The following is an 18,226-nucleotide window of genomic DNA, read 5'->3' on the forward strand; positions in this document are numbered from 1 at the left end:
TCTTGGCTAACTATTCAATATCGGCGTCGTGTGTAATTATTTAATGTCGTCTTCTTGTCGACCTACCCAATGTCTTCTTAGTGTCTAACTATTTAATGTCGACTTCTTGTCTAACTATTCAGTGTCGTGTTAGTGTTTAACTATTCAATGTCGTCTTAGTGTCTAACTATTCAATGTCCTCTTTGTTTTTAACTATTCAATGTCGTCTTAGTGTTTAACTATTTAATGTCGACTTCTTGTCTAACTATTCAGTGTCGTGTTAGTGTGTAACGATGCAATGTCGTCTTAGTGTGTAACTATTCAGTGTCGTGTTAGTGTTTAACTATTCAATGTCGTCTTCTTGGCTAACTATTTAATGTCGGCGTCGTGTCTAATCATTCAATGTCGCCTTAGTGTCTTACTACCCAACGTCGTCTTAGTGTCTAACTATCCAATGTCGTCTCCGTGTCTAACTATTTAACATCGTCTTCTGGTCTAACAATTCAATGTCGTCTTAGTGTCTTACGACCCAATGTCGTCTTTGTGTTAAACTATTCAATGTCGTCTAAGTGCCTAACTATCCAATGTCGTTTTAGAGTGTAACTATTCAATGTCGTCTTGGTGTTAAACTATTCAATGTTGTCTTCTTGGCTAACTATTTAATGTCGCTTTCGTGTATAATTATTTAATGTCGTCTTCTTATCTACCTACCCAATGTCGTCTTAGTGTCTAACTATTTAATGTCGACTTCTTGTCTAACTATTCAATGTCGTCTTCTGATCTAGCTATTCAGTGTCGTGTTAGTGTGTAACTATTCAATGTCGTGTTAGTGTGTAACTATTCAATGTCGGCTTCGTGTCTAACTATTCAATGTCGCCTTAGTGTTTAACTATTCAATGTCGTCTTATTGTTTAACTATTCGATGTCATCTTCTGATCTAGCTATTCAGTGTCGTGTTAGTGTGTAACTATTCAATGTCGTGTTAGTGTGTAACTATTCAATGTCGTCTTAGTGTCTAACTATTCAATGTCGTCTTTGTTTTTAACTATTCAATGTCGTCTTCTGGTCTAACTATTCAATGTCGTCTTCTGATCTAGCTATTCAGTGTCGTGTTAGTGTGTAACTATTCAATGTCGTCTTAGTGTTTAACTATTTAATGTCGTCTTTGTGTTTAACTATTCAATGTCGGCTTCGTGTCTAACTATTCAATGTCGTCTTCTGGTCTAACTATTCAGTGTCGTCTTCTTGTTTAACTATTCAATGTCGTCTTAGTGTTTAACTATTCAATGTCGTCTTCTGATCTAGCTATTCAGTGTCGTGTTAGTGTGTAACTATTCAATGTCGTCTTAGTGTTTAACTATTCAATGTCGTCTTTGTGTTTAACTATTCAATGTCGGCTTCGTGTCTAACTATTCAATGTCGCCTTAGTGTTTAACTATTCAATGTCGTCTTAGTGTTTAACTATTCAATGTCGTCTTCTGATCTAGCTATTCAGTGTCGTGTTAGTGTGTAACTATTCAATGTCGTGTTAGTGTGTAACTATTCAATGTCGTCTTAGTGTTTAAATATTCAATGTCGTCTTCTGATCTAGCTATTTAGTGCCGTGTAAGTGTGTAACTATTCAATGTGGATTTAGTGTTTAACTATTCAATTTCGTTTTAGAGTGTAACTATTCAGTGTCGTCTTAGTGTTTAACTATTCAATGTCGTCTTAGTGTTTAACTATTCAATGTCGTCTTAGTGTTTAACTATTCAATGTCGATATCGTGTCTAACTATTCAATGTCGTCTTAGTGTTTAACTATTCAATGTCGTCTTCTGGTCTAACTATTCAATGTCGTCTTAGTTTCTTACTACCCAATGTCGTCTTGGTGTTTAACTAATCAATGTCGTCTTCTTGGCTAACTATTCAATTTCGTCTTAGTGTCTAACAATTCAATGTCGACTTTGTGTCTAACAATTCAATGTCGACTTTGTGTCTTACTATTCAATGTCGTCTTTCTGGTCTAACTATTCAATGTCGTTTTAGTTTCTTACTACCCAATGTCGTCTTGGTGTTTAACTATTCAATGTCGTCTTCTTGGCTAACTATTCAATATCGGCGTCGTGTGTAATTATTTAATGTCGTCTTCTTGTCGACCTACCCAATGTCTTCTTAGTGTCTAACTATTTAATGTCGACTTCTTGTCTAACTATTCAGTGTCGTGTTAGTGTTTAACTATTCAATGTCGTCTTAGTGTCTAACTATTCAATGTCCTCTTTGTTTTTAACTATTCAATGTCGTCTTCTTGTCTACCTACCCAATGTCGTCTTAGTGTCTAACTATTCAATGTCGTCTTAGTGTTTAACTATTCAATGTCGTCTTCTGGTCTAGCTATTCAGTGTCGTGTTAGTGTGTAACTATTCAATGTCGTCTTAGTGTGTAACTATTCAGTGTCGTGTTAGTGTTTAACTATTCAATGTCGTCTTCTTGGCTAACTATTTAATGTCGGCGTCGTGACTAATCATTTAATGTCGTCTTCTTGTCTACCTACCCAATGTCGTCTTAGTGTCTAACTATTTAATGTCGACTTTGTGTTTAACTATTCAATGTCGTCTTCTGGTCTAGCTATTCAGTGTCGTGTTAGTGTGTAACTATTCAATGTCGTCTTAGTGTTTAACTATTCAATGTCGTCTTTGTGTTTAACTATTCAATGTTGTCTTGGTGTTTAACTATTCAATGTCGTCTTTCTGGTCTAACTATTCAATGTCGTTTTAGTTTCTTATTACCCAATGTCGTCTTGGTGTTTAACTATTCAATGTCGTCTTCTTGGCTAACTATTCAATATCGGCGTCGTGTGTAATTATTTAATGTCGTCTTCTTGTCGACCTACCCAATGTCTTCTTAGTGTCTAACTATTTAATGTCGACTTCTTGTCTAACTATTCAGTGTCGTGTTAGTGTGTAACTATTCAATGTCGTCTTAGTGTCTAACTATTCAATGTCCTCTTTGTTTTTAACTATTCAATGTCGTCTTCTGGTCTAACTATTCAATGTCGTCTTAGTGTGTAACTATTCAGTGTCGTGTTAGTGTGTAACTATTCAATGTCGTCTTAGTGTTTAACTATTTAATGTCGTCTTTGTGTTTAACTATTCAATGTCGGCTTCGTGTCTAACTATTCAATGTCGTCTTCTGGTCTAACTATTCAGTGTCGTCTTAGTGTTTAACTATTCAATGTCGTCTTAGTGTTTAACTATTCAATGTCGTCTTCTGATCTAGCTATTCAGTGTCGTGTTAGTGTGTAACTATTCAATGTCGTCTTAGTGTTTAACTATTCAATGTCGTCTTTGTGTTTAACTATTCAATGTCGGCTTCGTGTCTAACTATTCAATGTCGCCTTAGTGTTTAACTATTCAATGTCGTCTTATTGTTTAACTATTCAATGTCGTCTTCTGATCTAGCTATTCAGTGTCGTGTTAGTGTGTAACTATTCAATGTCGTGTTAGTGTGTAACTATTCAATGTCGTCTTAGTGTTTAAATATTCAATGTCGTCTTCTGATCTAGCTATTTAGTGCCGTGTAAGTGTGTAACTATTCAATGTGGATTTAGTGTTTAACTATTCAATTTCGTTTTAGAGTGTAACTATTCAGTGTCGTCTTAGTGTTTAACTATTCAATGTCGTCTTAGTGTTTAACTATTCAATGTCGTCTTAGTGTTTAACTATTCAATGTCGATATCGTGTCTAACTATTCAATGTCGTTTTAGTGTTTAACTATTCAATGTCGTCTTCTGATCTAGCTATTCAGTGTCGTGTTAGTGTGTAACTATTCAATGTCGTCTTAGTGTTTAACTATTCAATGTCGTCTTCTGGTCTAACTATTCAATGTCGTCTTAGTTTCTTACTACCCAATGTCGTCTTGGTGTTTAACTAATCAATGTCGTCTTCTTGGCTAACTATTCAATTTCGTCTTAGTGTCTAACAATTCAATGTCGACTTTGTGTCTAACAATTCAATGTCGACTTTGTGTCTTACTATTCAATGTCGTCTTTCTGGTCTAACTATTCAATGTCGTTTTAGTTTCTTACTACCCAATGTCGTCTTGGTGTTTAACTATTCAATGTCGTCTTCTTGGCTAACTATTCAATTTCGGCGTCGTGTGTAATTATTTAATGTCGTCTTCTTGTCGACCTACCCAATGTCTTCTTAGTGTCTAACTATTTAATGTCGACTTCTTGTCTAACTATTCAGTGTCGTGTTAGTGTTTAACTATTCAATGTCGTCTTAGTGTCTAACTATTCAATGTCCTCTTTGTTTTTAACTATTCAATGTCGTCTTCTTGTCTAACTATTTAATGTCGACTTCTTGTCTAACTATTCAGTGTCGTGTTAGTGTGTAACTATTCAATGTCGTCTTAGTGTGTAACTATTCAGTGTCGTGTTAGTGTTTAACTATTCAATGTCGTCTTCTTGGCTAACTATTTAATGTCGGCGTCGTGTCTAATCATTTAATGTCGTCTTCTTGTCTACCTACCCAATGTCGTCTTAGTGTCTAACTATTTAATGTCGACTTTGTGTTTAACTATTCAATGTCGTCTTCTGGTCTAGCTATTCAGTGTCGTGTTAGTGTGTAACTATTCAATGTCGTCTTAGTGTTTAACTATTCAATGTCGTCTTAGTGTTTAACTATTCAGTGTCGTCTTAGTGTTTAACTATTCAATGTCGTCTTAGTGTTTAACTATTCAATGTCGTCTTCTGATCTAGCTATTCAGTGTCGTGTTAGTGTGTAACTATTCAATGTCGTCTTAGTGTTTAACTATTCAATGTCGTCTTTGTGTTTAACTATTCAATGTTGTCTTGGTGTTTAACTATTCAATGTCGTCTTTCTGGTCTAACTATTCAATGTCGTTTTAGTTTCTTACTACCCAATGTCGTCTTGGTGTTTAACTATTCAATGTCGTCTTCTTGGCTAACTATTCAATATCGGCGTCGTGTGTAATTATTTAATGTCGTCTTCTTGTCGACCTACCCAATGTCTTCTTAGTGTCTAACTATTTAATGTCGACTTCTTGTCTAACTATTCAGTGTCGTGTTAGTGTGTAACTATTCAATGTCGTCTTAGTGTCTAACTATTCAATGTCCTCTTTGTTTTTAACTATTCAATGTCGTCTTCTGGTCTAACTATTCAATGTCGTCTTAGTGTGTAACTATTCAGTGTCGTGTTAGTGTGTAACTATTCAATGTCGTCTTAGTGTTTAACTATTTAATGTCGTCTTTGTGTTTAACTATTCAATGTCGGCTTCGTGTCTAACTATTCAATGTCGTCTTCTGGTCTAACTATTCAGTGTCGTCTTAGTGTTTAACTATTCAATGTCGTCTTAGTGTTTAACTATTCAATGTCGTCTTCTGATCTAGCTATTCAGTGTCGTGTTAGTGTGTAACTATTCAATGTCGTCTTAGTGTTTAACTATTCAATGTCGTCTTTGTGTTTAACTATTCAATGTCGTCTTCGTGTCTAACTATTCAATGTCGCCTTAGTGTTTAACTATTCAATGTCGTCTTATTGTTTAACTATTCAATGTCGTCTTCTGATCTAGCTATTCAGTGTCGTGTTAGTGTGTAACTATTCAATGTCGTGTTAGTGTGTAACTATTCAATGTCGTCTTAGTGTTTAAATATTCAATGTCGTCTTCTGATCTAGCTATTTAGTGCCGTGTAAGTGTGTAACTATTCAATGTGGATTTAGTGTTTAACTATTCAATTTCGTTTTAGAGTGTAACTATTCAGTGTCGTCTTAGTGTTTAACTATTCAATGTCGTCTTAGTGTTTAACTATTCAATGTCGTCTTAGTGTTTAACTATTCAATGTCGATATCGTGTCTAACTATTCAATGTCGTTTTAGTGTTTAACTATTCAATGTCGTCTTCTGATCTAGCTATTCAGTGTCGTGTTAGTGTGTAACTATTCAATGTCGTCTTAGTGTTTAACTATTCAATGTCGTCTTCTGGTCTAACTATTCAATGTCGTCTTAGTTTCTTACTACCCAATGTCGTCTTGGTGTTTAACTAATCAATGTCGTCTTCTTGGCTAACTATTCAATTTCGTCTTAGTGTCTAACAATTCAATGTCGACTTTGTGTCTAACAATTCAATGTCGACTTTGTGTCTTACTATTCAATGTCGTCTTTCTGGTCTAACTATTTAATGTCGTTTTAGTTTCTTACTACCCAATGTCGTCTTGGTGTTTAACTATTCAATGTCGTCTTCTTGGCTAACTATTCAATTTCGGCGTCGTGTGTAATTATTTAATGTCGTCTTCTTGTCGACCTACCCAATGTCTTCTTAGTGTCTAACTATTTAATGTCGACTTCTTGTCTAACTATTCAGTGTCGTGTTAGTGTTTAACTATTCAATGTCGTCTTAGTGTCTAACTATTCAATGTCTCGTCCTCTTGTCTAACTATTCAATATCATCTTAGTGTTTAACTATTCAATGTCGTCTTTGTGTTTAACTATTCAATGTCGTCTTTGTGTGTAACTATTCAATGTCGTCTTAGTGTGTAACTATTCAGTGTCGTGTTAGTGTTTAACTATTCAATGTCGTCTTCTTGGCTAACTATTTAATGTCGGCGTCGTGTCTAATCATTTAATGTCGTCTTCTTGTCTACTTACCCAATGTCGTGTTAGTGTTTAACTATTTAATGTCGACTTTGTGTTTAACTATTCAATGTCGTCTTCTGGTCTAGCTATTCAGTGTCGTGTTAGTGTGTAACTATTCAATGTCGTCTTAGTGTTTAACTATTCAATGTCGTCTTAGTGTTTAACTATTCAGTGTCGTCTTAGTGTTTAACTATTCAGTGTCGTCTTAGTGTTTAACTATTCAATGTCGTCTTCTGATCTAGCTATTCAGTGTCGTGTTAGTGTGTAACTATTCAATGTCGTCTTAGTGTTTAACTATTCAATGTCGTCTTTGTGTTTAACTATTCAATGTTGTCTTGGTGTTTAACTATTCAATGTCGTCTTTCTGGTCTAACTATTCAATGTCGTTTTAGTTTCTTACTACCCAATGTCGTCTTGGTGTTTAACTATTCAATGTCGTCTTCTTGGCTAACTATTCAATATCGGCGTCGTGTGTAATTATTTAATGTCGTCTTCTTGTCGACCTACTCAATGTCGTCTTAGTGTCTAACTATTCAATGTCGACTTCTTGTCTAACTATTCAGTGTCGTGTTAGTGTGTAACTATTCAATGTCGTCTTAGTGTCTAACTATTCAATGTCCTCTTTGTTTTTAACTATTCAATGTCGTCTTAGTGTTTAACTATTTAATGTCGACTTCTTGTCTAACTATTCAGTGTCGTGTTAGTGTGTAACGATGCAATGTCGTCTTAGTGTGTAACTATTCAGTGTCGTGTTAGTGTGTAACTATTCAATGTCGTCTTAGTGTTTAACTATTCAATGTCGTCTTTGTGTCTAATCATTTAATGTCGTCTTCTTGTCTACCTACCCAATGTCGTCTTAGTGTCTAACTATTTAATGTCGACTTTGTGTTTAACTATTCAATGTCGTCTTCTGGTCTAGCTATTCAGTGTCGTGTTAGTGTGTAACTATTCAATGTCGTCTTAGTGTTTAACTATTCAATGTCGTCTTAGTGTTTAACTATTCAGTGTCGTCTTAGTGTTTAACTATTCAATGTCGTCTTAGTGTTTAACTATTCAATGTCGTCTTCTGGTCTACTATTCAGTGTCGTGTTAGTGTGTAACTATTCAATGTCGTCTTAGTGTTTAACTATTCAATGTCGTCTTTGTGTTTAACTATTCAATGTTGTCTTGGTGTTTAACTATTCAATGTCGTCTTTCTGGTCTAACTATTCAATGTCGTTTTAGTTTCTACTACCCAATGTCGTCTTGGTGTTTAACTATTCAATGTCGTCTTCTTGGCTAACTATTCAATATGGCGTCGTGTGTAATTATTTAATGTCGTCTTCTTGTCGAACTACCCAATGTCGTCTTAGTGTCTAACTATTCAATGTCGACTTCTTGTCTAACTATTCAGTGTCGTTTAGTGTGTAACTATTCAATGTCGTCTTAGTGTCTAACTATTCAATGTCCTCTTTGTTTTTAACTATTCAATGTCGTCTTAGTGTTTAACTATTTAATGTCGACTTCTTGTCTAACTATTCAGTGTCGTGTTAGTGTTAACTATGCAATGTCGTCTTAGTGTTAACTATTCAGTGTCGTGTTATGTGTGTAACTATTCAATGTCGTCTTAGTGTTTAACTATTCAATGTCGTCTTTGTGTCTAATCATTTAATGTCGTCTTTTGTCTACCTACCAATGTCGTCTTAGTGTTAACTATTTAATGTCGCTTTGTGTTTAACTATTCAATGTCGTCTTTGTTAACTATTCAATGTCGTTTGTGTGTAACTATTCAATGTCGTCTTGTGTTAACTATTAATTATTTCTAATTTCAATTTCTTGTTACTATTCAATGTCGTCTTAGTGTTTAACTATTCAATGTCGTCTTCTTGTCTAACTATTCAATATCATCTTAGTGTTTAACTATTCAATGTCGTCTTTGTGTTTAACTATTCAATGTCGTCTTTGTGTCTAATTATTCAATGTCGATATCGTGTCTAACTATTCAAAATCATGTCGGTCGTATGTCTAAACGACCAATCTCATTTCACCGGTATGTGTAGCCGTTCAATGTCATGTCAGCCTTATGTCTGGTATATGTCTATAATTATGATGTCATCCAGACAGGTTTATAACCATACAATGTCACGATAATCATGTGTTAAATCATGTGTTTATCATATGTTTGAACAGTCTTACGCTCATTTAATATTTAGGAATTCAACGTCATGAAGACCATGAGAATGTATATAGCTATTCAATGTCATGATAACCATTTGTCTAGCTAGTTCTTCCCATGCATGTCTAACCATTCAATGTCATACCGACCATATGTCTTACCATTCAATATCATGCCGACCATGTGTCTAACAATTCAATTTCATGCTGACCATATATTTTTCCTTTCAATGTCATGCCGATATGTGTCTAACCATTCAATGCCATGCCTATCGCATGTCTCACCATTCAATGTCATGCCGACCATGTATCTTACCATTCAATGTCATGCCGACCATGTATCTTACCATTAAATGTCTTGCCTATCGCATGTCTCACCATTCAATGTCATGCCGACCATGTATCTTACCATTCAATGTTATGCCGACTATGTATCTAACCATTCAATGTCATGCCGATCATGTGTCTAACCATGCAACGTCCGATCATGTGCCTAACCATTCAATGTCATGCCGACCATGTATCTTACCATTCAATGTTATGCCGACTATGTATCTAACCATTCAATGTCATGCCGATCATGTGTCTAACCATGCAACGTCCGATCATGTGCCTAACCATTCAATTTTATGCCGACCATATGTCTTATAATTCAATGTCATGCCGACCATATGTCTAACCATTCAATGACATGTCCATGTGTCTAACCATTCAACGTCATGTCGACCATATGTCTAACCAATAAGTTTATTCGATGTTGTGATGACCACAAGTCAAACCATTCAACCAATATTGATTTCATGTCTTCAATGTCATGACCATCATGTCTCTCTCTAAGCATTCCTTGAAATGACTGCAGGTGAAGTCTCGGTGTAGAAACATCGCATCTAGAATGATAATAGATAAGATGTCTGCCATTGTGAATGGTCACAGGATACAAATCCAAAGATGTTAAAATGTCTATTGCAACGAGGAAATACGTTGGGATATACACCTTTCAAAACCAGCTTGACTGCTGCTCTGCTCAACGATGATATTGTCAACAACGAGTTTGCAAGATAACATCTAGCAACAGATGGTGTCATGTAGGTGGTAAACCAGTAAATAACGAACTAAATCATATCAATGCACGTATAAAATAACCACTTTATGGACATGAGATAGAAGGTAGAATCGGGTTGGTTAAGATTATCTGCCATTTTGTTTATATTTTGCCCCGATAGACCGATTGTCAATGTTGTGTCGCCCGTTAATTAGCGTCTTTTCACAGCAAAATTAGGAAAAGATGGAATGACTACATGCGAAATAACGGAAACATAAAGTCGCTATTAAAGGGGAAAGATTATTCGTTCGACTAGTTTAGTCTGTTCGCAGCGACAAAGCGACACACATTTCCAAATTATGGTGGTTGATTTATGTAATGTCGTTCTTTCGTCTGTTTGCCTAATTTGGGCAATGACATATTATCCTTATGTCGTGACGAAAAGACGTTGATTAATATTGGGCAACAGGTGTAGCCTTAACGCCGATTGTCGTTGACGAAAGAACGAAACAACGAAATGGAAGAAATCGGTTATATTAATTTGATATTTTTTAAAGTCCTAATAACAACTTAATAAATTGTCATACGCGTGTTATGCTTAGTGATTTGGGAGACACCTTAACCGGAGTCCAAATCATTGGATTAGTCACCCATCCAAGAGCAGGCCGCTCTCAACGCTGCTTTACTAGATTCTACGATTCACCAGCAAGCACAGCCATAACACTATTTGTTGCAATAGGCAGTTAAAATGATCATACTCATGAAATATCCCACTAGCCCTATGTCCTTGTAATAGCCTAGTTAAACTCTTTTCTACCTCATACAACACACCTCATCCGGTCACTTACCAACAATGGACAAACCAGTCGTGACACTTCCTTTTAGATGAGGAATAATCAAGGTCGCTGAATGCAGCGTCTTATGTCTAAGTTGTCTAATATTTGATCAATTTCCCGAGTATGACTGGCAAGACATGTCAACAATATATTGACGTCATATATACAATTCAATGACGTCACGACAAAAATAATGACGTCTCAGCATCAAATCGCTTATTCCACGCCTGTTACATAAGTACATGTAACCGATAGGTTCGTTATTTCTCTCCAACATGAAAGAAAAAGATGAGATATTGGTCTCAGAAGAAGCATTTTCACCGCCACACAATGGTGGGGCCGTCGACTGATCTCAAAATTAATGACATTATTTACGTCATATTAATTCATGACGTCATGAAATTGTTTTGCCCGTACTTCCGGTTCAAAAGGTAAGTGCTGTCAACCTGTCATTCCCAAGTGGCTGTCATAGACATTCTCCATGGTTAGAACCTGTGATCAATCAGTAAATCGTGGGAGAACTGCCCGTCCTCGGATAAATACCAGATCACGACTTGACGCCCATTCCACAGCCATCTGGATGGCGTCTTTGCTGTTCTTCAGGGCCTCAAGTTACAGTGTAGATGTTCTTAGAGAATTTGCAGGTTAACAATGATCAACTTCTTCGCATGTTATGAAAAGATCAGCAGATAAAGGCATAAATTGATATGAGTAACCACTAATGTCTGAACACACAGGCAACCTTACATATCTAAATCTATACTCATTTGCTAGGCGCATATGTACTCTACTGAACTTTCCTCTCTATGAACTGCTGCAGATATGAGCATCATATTGTTTGCCTTTTAAAAAGTCCAACAGTTCTCTGCGCCCCTAAATATTTCATACGTGAGAGCGAATTTACATATAAGTACATGTGAACGAAATAGGATTCGGCAAGGTCCCTGGTGAAATACACAATTCTCAGTCATAGCACCTATATATGCCTTCACGTATGAGAGCAAAATTACAAGCTATATGTAAAACTGGTTCCATCTATTTCGGTTAGTAGGTCATATTCATAACAAAGATATCTGAATTTGCGGGTAGTTATTGTAACGTCATGCAGGCATTAATTTGCGGGCGTAACGTCATACTTTCCAGAGAAAAGGATGCGAGTTTCCATCACAAAATAATGACGTCACAATGGTACCTACCCGAGAGCGGTAACTCTGTCATATGCAAAGACGGAACATCGAGACCTCAACTGGATTTGACAAGGTTCCGATGCTTGATGTCTAACCAAGTCCTCCGCCATATCCATCCTTCTTTATCTTTTTCGCCTTACTGATTTTCTCCTCCATATTTATGATGTCGATTTGCATCATCTTCCACTAGCATGCTTTGTCGGTGTTGGTGACTTGTTGGTAAAGATATGCTTTGATTTGCTGAAGCTTCGCATGTTGTACCTGACATGCAGTCTCATGATGTTATTCGAGTCACTTCCCTAGAAGACATTCGATCGAGGTGTAAACACTAGAGAAAATCTCCTTCCTAAAAAATCAAGAACTTCTCGAGAAAGTGCCTCATATTTTCTTGATAAACAATCTGCTTTGCTTTCATTCTTGCCCATTTCACTGTCTCCTCCATATTGATCATCCATTGCTCTGTGTTAGGTGGTACTCGAATCCCAGATAATGTCTTGTGGCCATGTTGCCTCTGTCTGCTTTACTGATGGCCAGCCTCATGGTACCATCCCCGACACGAAAAGGTTTCACAGATTAAAGTAAAAACTAAACGGCATAAAAGGGTTGCTCATGTCGTAAGTATTGACAAGCGGAGTCTCTAATATTGTCCATAATTGAACATAGAAAACACTGTTGTGAATGCCATCAATAACCTCAGTACTTTAGTAGAAGGTGGAAGTATCTCTATTGTTTACTGATTTTCGGTAATGGAATTGAATAGCAACAAATATGGCACAGATGGAATAACTGACCGAAGACAGCGAGCTTTGTAGGTATCAAGGAAATTAAAGTTCGACAAGGTCTGTCCTTTAGTGTAAAACGAGGAACAAGTTTATAACAACAGTGTAGAAACTCAATATTTTGCCACTTTGCTCTCTTGTTTGTGAAGAAGAATCATTACTTTATTGTCATCAATTTGTCTGTGTCCTTACCGAGTCAGAAACCACCATGCTGATTGAAACAAAATCACATTTTTTTTCTCATTTTTTTTTAAATTATCTTTTTCATAGATGATACTTCCGTTATAGTAAATGTTCTCATCTTTTCAGATTTCTCAAATGAAATATACTCTTTTGATTCTCTTTTATTTCTGATTCTATTTTTATCTTAAAAGTACGCTTCCTATTTTGCAACCAATATGCCAGTTACGTTTTTGCTTTTATGATATGATACGCATTGTCATAGTCAGGAATTTGATACATTATCGATAAGTTGCATATTAAAGAAGCTTGGACAGATCGAGTGACGGAGAGGCCCTTTGTCCGTGGCCTAGCTATACATAACTGGGGATAAACAGAGCCGTCCACTATCGATTTCTCTCTCTATGATGTCGGAGCAATGATTCCGTGTCACCTCAGGTCGTTTACACCAAGAACCACGTTTACTCTAAAGTTCAAAGACTCGTGGTTTAAGTATTATCACAAGATTATGTGTGGACCTAGGGCGGATTGATTCAATATATATATTATTGGGGATGTGGATGTGCCGCAGTGGTAGAAGGCGCAGGTATGTTTGGCTAGGCGATTGGGTGCTGTAGATCATGAGTTCGAGGCCCGGATACAATAAATTGTCATGCTTTGTTAAATTGTGTTTCTTTGATATTGTATATATTATATATGTATATATATAAATATAGATATTGAGTAAATGAATGTAAAATATTCTTGTGATGGAATTAAAATACGAAAAAAAACTAAATTAAAACAAATCTGCAATCTCTAGCGCTTTCGCAGCTAGCGCTGAAACGCCCTCACATTTGGCAGTGGTACATATGTAGCTGCGAATACGCTATATATAGGAATTGCAGATTTATATATTCAGTACATACCATTCTTTAAGGCGGCGGTAGCAGGCTAAGGTGTGCCGACATATTACGTACTCCTCCTTTGGGTTTCGAATCCAAAGTGGGACAGTTTCCAGGCAGGCCAACTGACCTCAGGTCGGTGGTTTTTCTCCTGATAGTACGACTTTCTATCTTTTTCTCATCTCCTAAATTTGGCACTTATTTAAATGACTATGGCTGTTAATTGGACGAAAATCAAAATTTATAGCAGTTGTCATATTTTAATAGGTGTTTTTTCTTGTCATGTAGGTATGATCGCGCTCACGACAATGTCTGTATTACCTGGGTCTGGTGAAAGATGTTAAATGATTAAGGATTAACTTGAATAGATTTTTTATGTTATGGAGATATAACACAAAAATCTGAGTGTACTCAAATTTATGATGAGAGTACACTCAGATTTTTGTGTTATATCTCCATAACATAAACAATCTATTCAAATAAATCCTTATAATTTAATTTACTACAGATTATCTCTTCAATAATCAAAATTCATTTAGGGACTCTTTTGTCTATGAAATCATTACGCCGTAATCTCAGCCAATCAGAAGCGGCGTTACAAACGACGACGCCATTTTTTCCTTTATTGGCTGATAAAGTAAATTTTTAACCCAATGAAAATGCTCGTAACAAGCAAAATTAAATTATATCCAATTATAAAGGAGACGAGATATGTCTGTATGATAGTCATAAGTAAACTGTTTCAACATTCCATGGTCAGTGACAGGTTTGACTTTGCTTTGCTTACAGCCCCATCAACAGCTAGAGATCACAGGGGGCCAACTCAATAAAAATGGATATTGTCATACATGTTTTGTATTTAGTGGATGGTATATAACAATCATGGGATTTTTTTTTTTAAATATGAGATTTGAAAAATTATTTAAAAAATCGGGATATTTACTGTGTTTTAGAGTAAATATCCCGATTTTTTAATAATTTTTCAAATCTCATGTTTTAAAAAAAAATCACATGACTCATATACACTCATCAGTCCATCCACCAAATACAAAAATGTATGACAATATCCATTCATATCAATGAATGTTCTCTCTGTAAGGGACATACAAAGATATAGTGAGTAAATATTCGCATAAGAATCTTCTGTTGCATTTTTTGTCTTTTTGTGATAGTGGAGAATCTTGCTTTCTTTTAAATGCTATCTCACTGAAGCATACAATTCAAGATAACAAAAGACCCCACTCTGTCATGCAAATTCCTCCGGTGATCGTCACTGAAGTCACTGACTTTTTTTATAACCATCAGACACGACGCAATTTCTCAAAAGTGTCTCGTAGTGCTATACCTTTAAAATTGTTAAAGTACCATTCAGGTATAGAGCATAAAAGTCATCTAAATTTGGGATGTTATTTTTCACTCTTCTTTTCCTAACTAAATTTCTCGATTCTAACATCTCCCTAGAAACTGCCTCACATTTGGTCATGACTTGAGCGTCCGCTCCTGTAAGGAAGGCTCTAGGTGCTTACTAGTAACGCTCAACCTCATTACGGTAAATATTGTTGGTTAGAAACTCGTTCCAGGTCCCTGTGTTTCAATTCAATTCAATTCAATTCTTTTATTACACTAAGATACACATTGTGTATAACATTTTAATTTTAACATAGAAATAAATAATGTAATTCATCACCAGTACCGGTATTGCATATCCTATCACAGGAGTTTGACGTTCTGTCAATAATATATAGTATACATATATAAAAAATACCCTGTATATTATATAAAAACACTATGTTTTTAAATAGTATATGGGGGTATTTTTTATATATGTATACTATATATTATTGTCAGAACGTCAAACTCCTGTGATTCTATTGTTTCGTTGAACTCCTATCCATATTCAAGCCACTGGAATGCAAAGTGGCTGGAAACACAGGGACCTGGCACGAATTTCTAACCAACAGTGTTTTTATATCATAATACTGTTGGCTAGAAATTCGTGCCAAGATTTTGTGGCTGAAAACTAGCTGTGATGACATAACTCTGAATGACGGACGGAAGATTTTTGCCATATGATCTTCGTCAGTACCACTACATTATATATGTGTACTATTGGTTAAAAAAACGGACATAGAAAAATATTGTGTGGGAACGAAATATTACTGCGTTCGAACGAAATATAATTGTGCTAAAAAGAAATAATATTCCATTCGAACGCAATATCTGTTTCTTGTCCTTGGGGTGATTGAATGACCTTAGCTGTTTGAGAAAGGACGTTAATTCAATCAGTCAACCAACTCATCACCCTGACTGACAACGGCTGTACCAGTCGTCCTTCTAAGTACTAGAGAGAACTTCTTCAGAATCCAAAAGTAAGCCATTGTCAAGGAAGATGGATCTAAGAAAGAGCAGGTATCGGAGTTACCAGGTACCAGTCTCCCGAATGTTGAATCCATATTAGAAACGGGTTCGTCATGAAAAGTGTGTATGGTGAATTACGTGGAATTAAGTTTTTTGTTAGAAATGCTTACGAGAAGGGACGAGGGGAGGCAACTCTTACTGAAAACTGCCACCAGTAAAAAATAACATTAACTAAAAATACTTTTAGTGAATAGAAAGAAATTCAAATATATTTAATGAAGCAAAGAAAAAGACTTTTAAAATGACATATTCACCTTTTATTTCTTATACATGCGATGTAAAGGGCGTTGGCAAAATGGGTTCTTACTTATTTCCCAAGTTACGTCTTTCACATATATTTGGATTTTGGACCCAAGTAGGGTATAACGTTATCACGAACGTTTAAAAAAATACAAACTAACATGAAAGTAGTTGATAAGGAAGAGAGGCTGTACGCTCCGTGTTGTCCAACGTATTTTGACAACAAGTATATATATATGCTTTCAGTTTAATTAATAAACCTAAAAAAAACGAGACAAAACAATCGAAACAAAGGTATTACGAACTAATTTTCATCCAGAATTTGAAATATAAATAAAAATAATAATCCTATATTTCAAGAAGCTTTAAGAGTGTTAGATAGTGATTCCACATTTATTTAATGGTAAATTATTAACACTGTGGTACCATCTGTTCTCTTCACACCCCGAGACCTCGGTCAGAGACAATCTTAATGTTGTCAAAAGCACTGTTAGCTTAGCCAGCCTTTCTGTACAAAATAAATGTAAAATCTGTTCCGACTGCATGTATGCACAAACCTCATTGCATTTGTTTCGCCCATTGTATAAATCAGCATCACCTACATCGCACTCCAGCTTGGATATTTATCCGAATGCTCGTAATTAGAAATTCCTGGAAAATAAATTATGTACAGTATTTAGTTTGAAGCTGTTCACGCTTTGGAAAGATTGAACCAGATCAATAAATGTGCACTGTGTCCGGAAATCCCCGGTTGTAAAACTGAAATGGACACCGAAGTTAAACATTTTCTCCTCTTCCTACAATGTAGTCTCATCAATCGATCAATAATACCATGCTTTACATAGTAAATGAGTCTGCAATACGATATGCTGGAATAGATGGGTTGAAGCTTTAAACAATAGCCACAAAGCAACGTCAAATTGATGCCATGCATTGTCTTGAAATGTCTTATTTTATAATTGTAAATAGGAACAGTTTCCAAACTCTGCATTCAGAATTAATTTATATTATGGGTTATTTTGCCTTTTTCTTTGAATAACAAAACAAACAAATGATGTTTCACTAAAACAGTTTATATTTCAAATGTGTCTTTTAATACCACGATATCATTGTACATTATAACATATATAGACAAAACCGATATTGTTAACAAAACTGTCCTCTTTGCCTCAAGAAACAAAACAATGACGTCATCGAAAAGTCATTGATTAAAGTCATAATATCGCATGATTTTTTTATTCTATCGCAGGACTAAACTTTGAACTTTGTATTTTAGTGTGTACAAAATTATTTTTGTTAACAGGAGATATTTGTGTGACAAAATTAAGTACATCGTTCATGGTATATAAAATATCAATAAAATACAACATTTAATTTCAGAACACACATATAATATATCCATAAGGCAGTTGAAGCATGCATAAATGATTCTTCATCAAGTCGTGACCAACGCACCAGTTTGTAAAGCATTACGACATATACATTTTACAACTTTATAACAAATCAGAATAGAGTAAACATTTGAATACTTAAAGCAACTACGATCTGATTTAGTTGAATGTGATTTTTTAAAAATCATTTTCAATGACAAGTTTCGAAAACATATTCAGGCAAGAACAAATAGCACCAGCTTTGTCAAACTTTCGACAGAGTCGGTATTTTCCGGTAAACGAAATTAATGTACGTGTTACGATATCATTTGCATTGCGCATGGATAAAAGTGTGTCGTTAGGTTGATGGCAGAAGACTCAAAATAGTAACGTGTGTTTTTATATCCCTACAGAACCAGCTTAAATTATTTCCACAGATAGAGCCGGTTGGAAGTGTTACGGCATCATTGCATCCTTCAGGACTTGAAAGCTACGTCGAACATGATAAGATATTATGACCGCC

This window comes from Argopecten irradians, chromosome 7 (assembly GCF_041381155.1).
Source record: "Argopecten irradians isolate NY chromosome 7, Ai_NY, whole genome shotgun sequence".
NCBI lineage: Eukaryota > Metazoa > Mollusca > Bivalvia > Pectinida > Pectinidae > Argopecten > Argopecten irradians.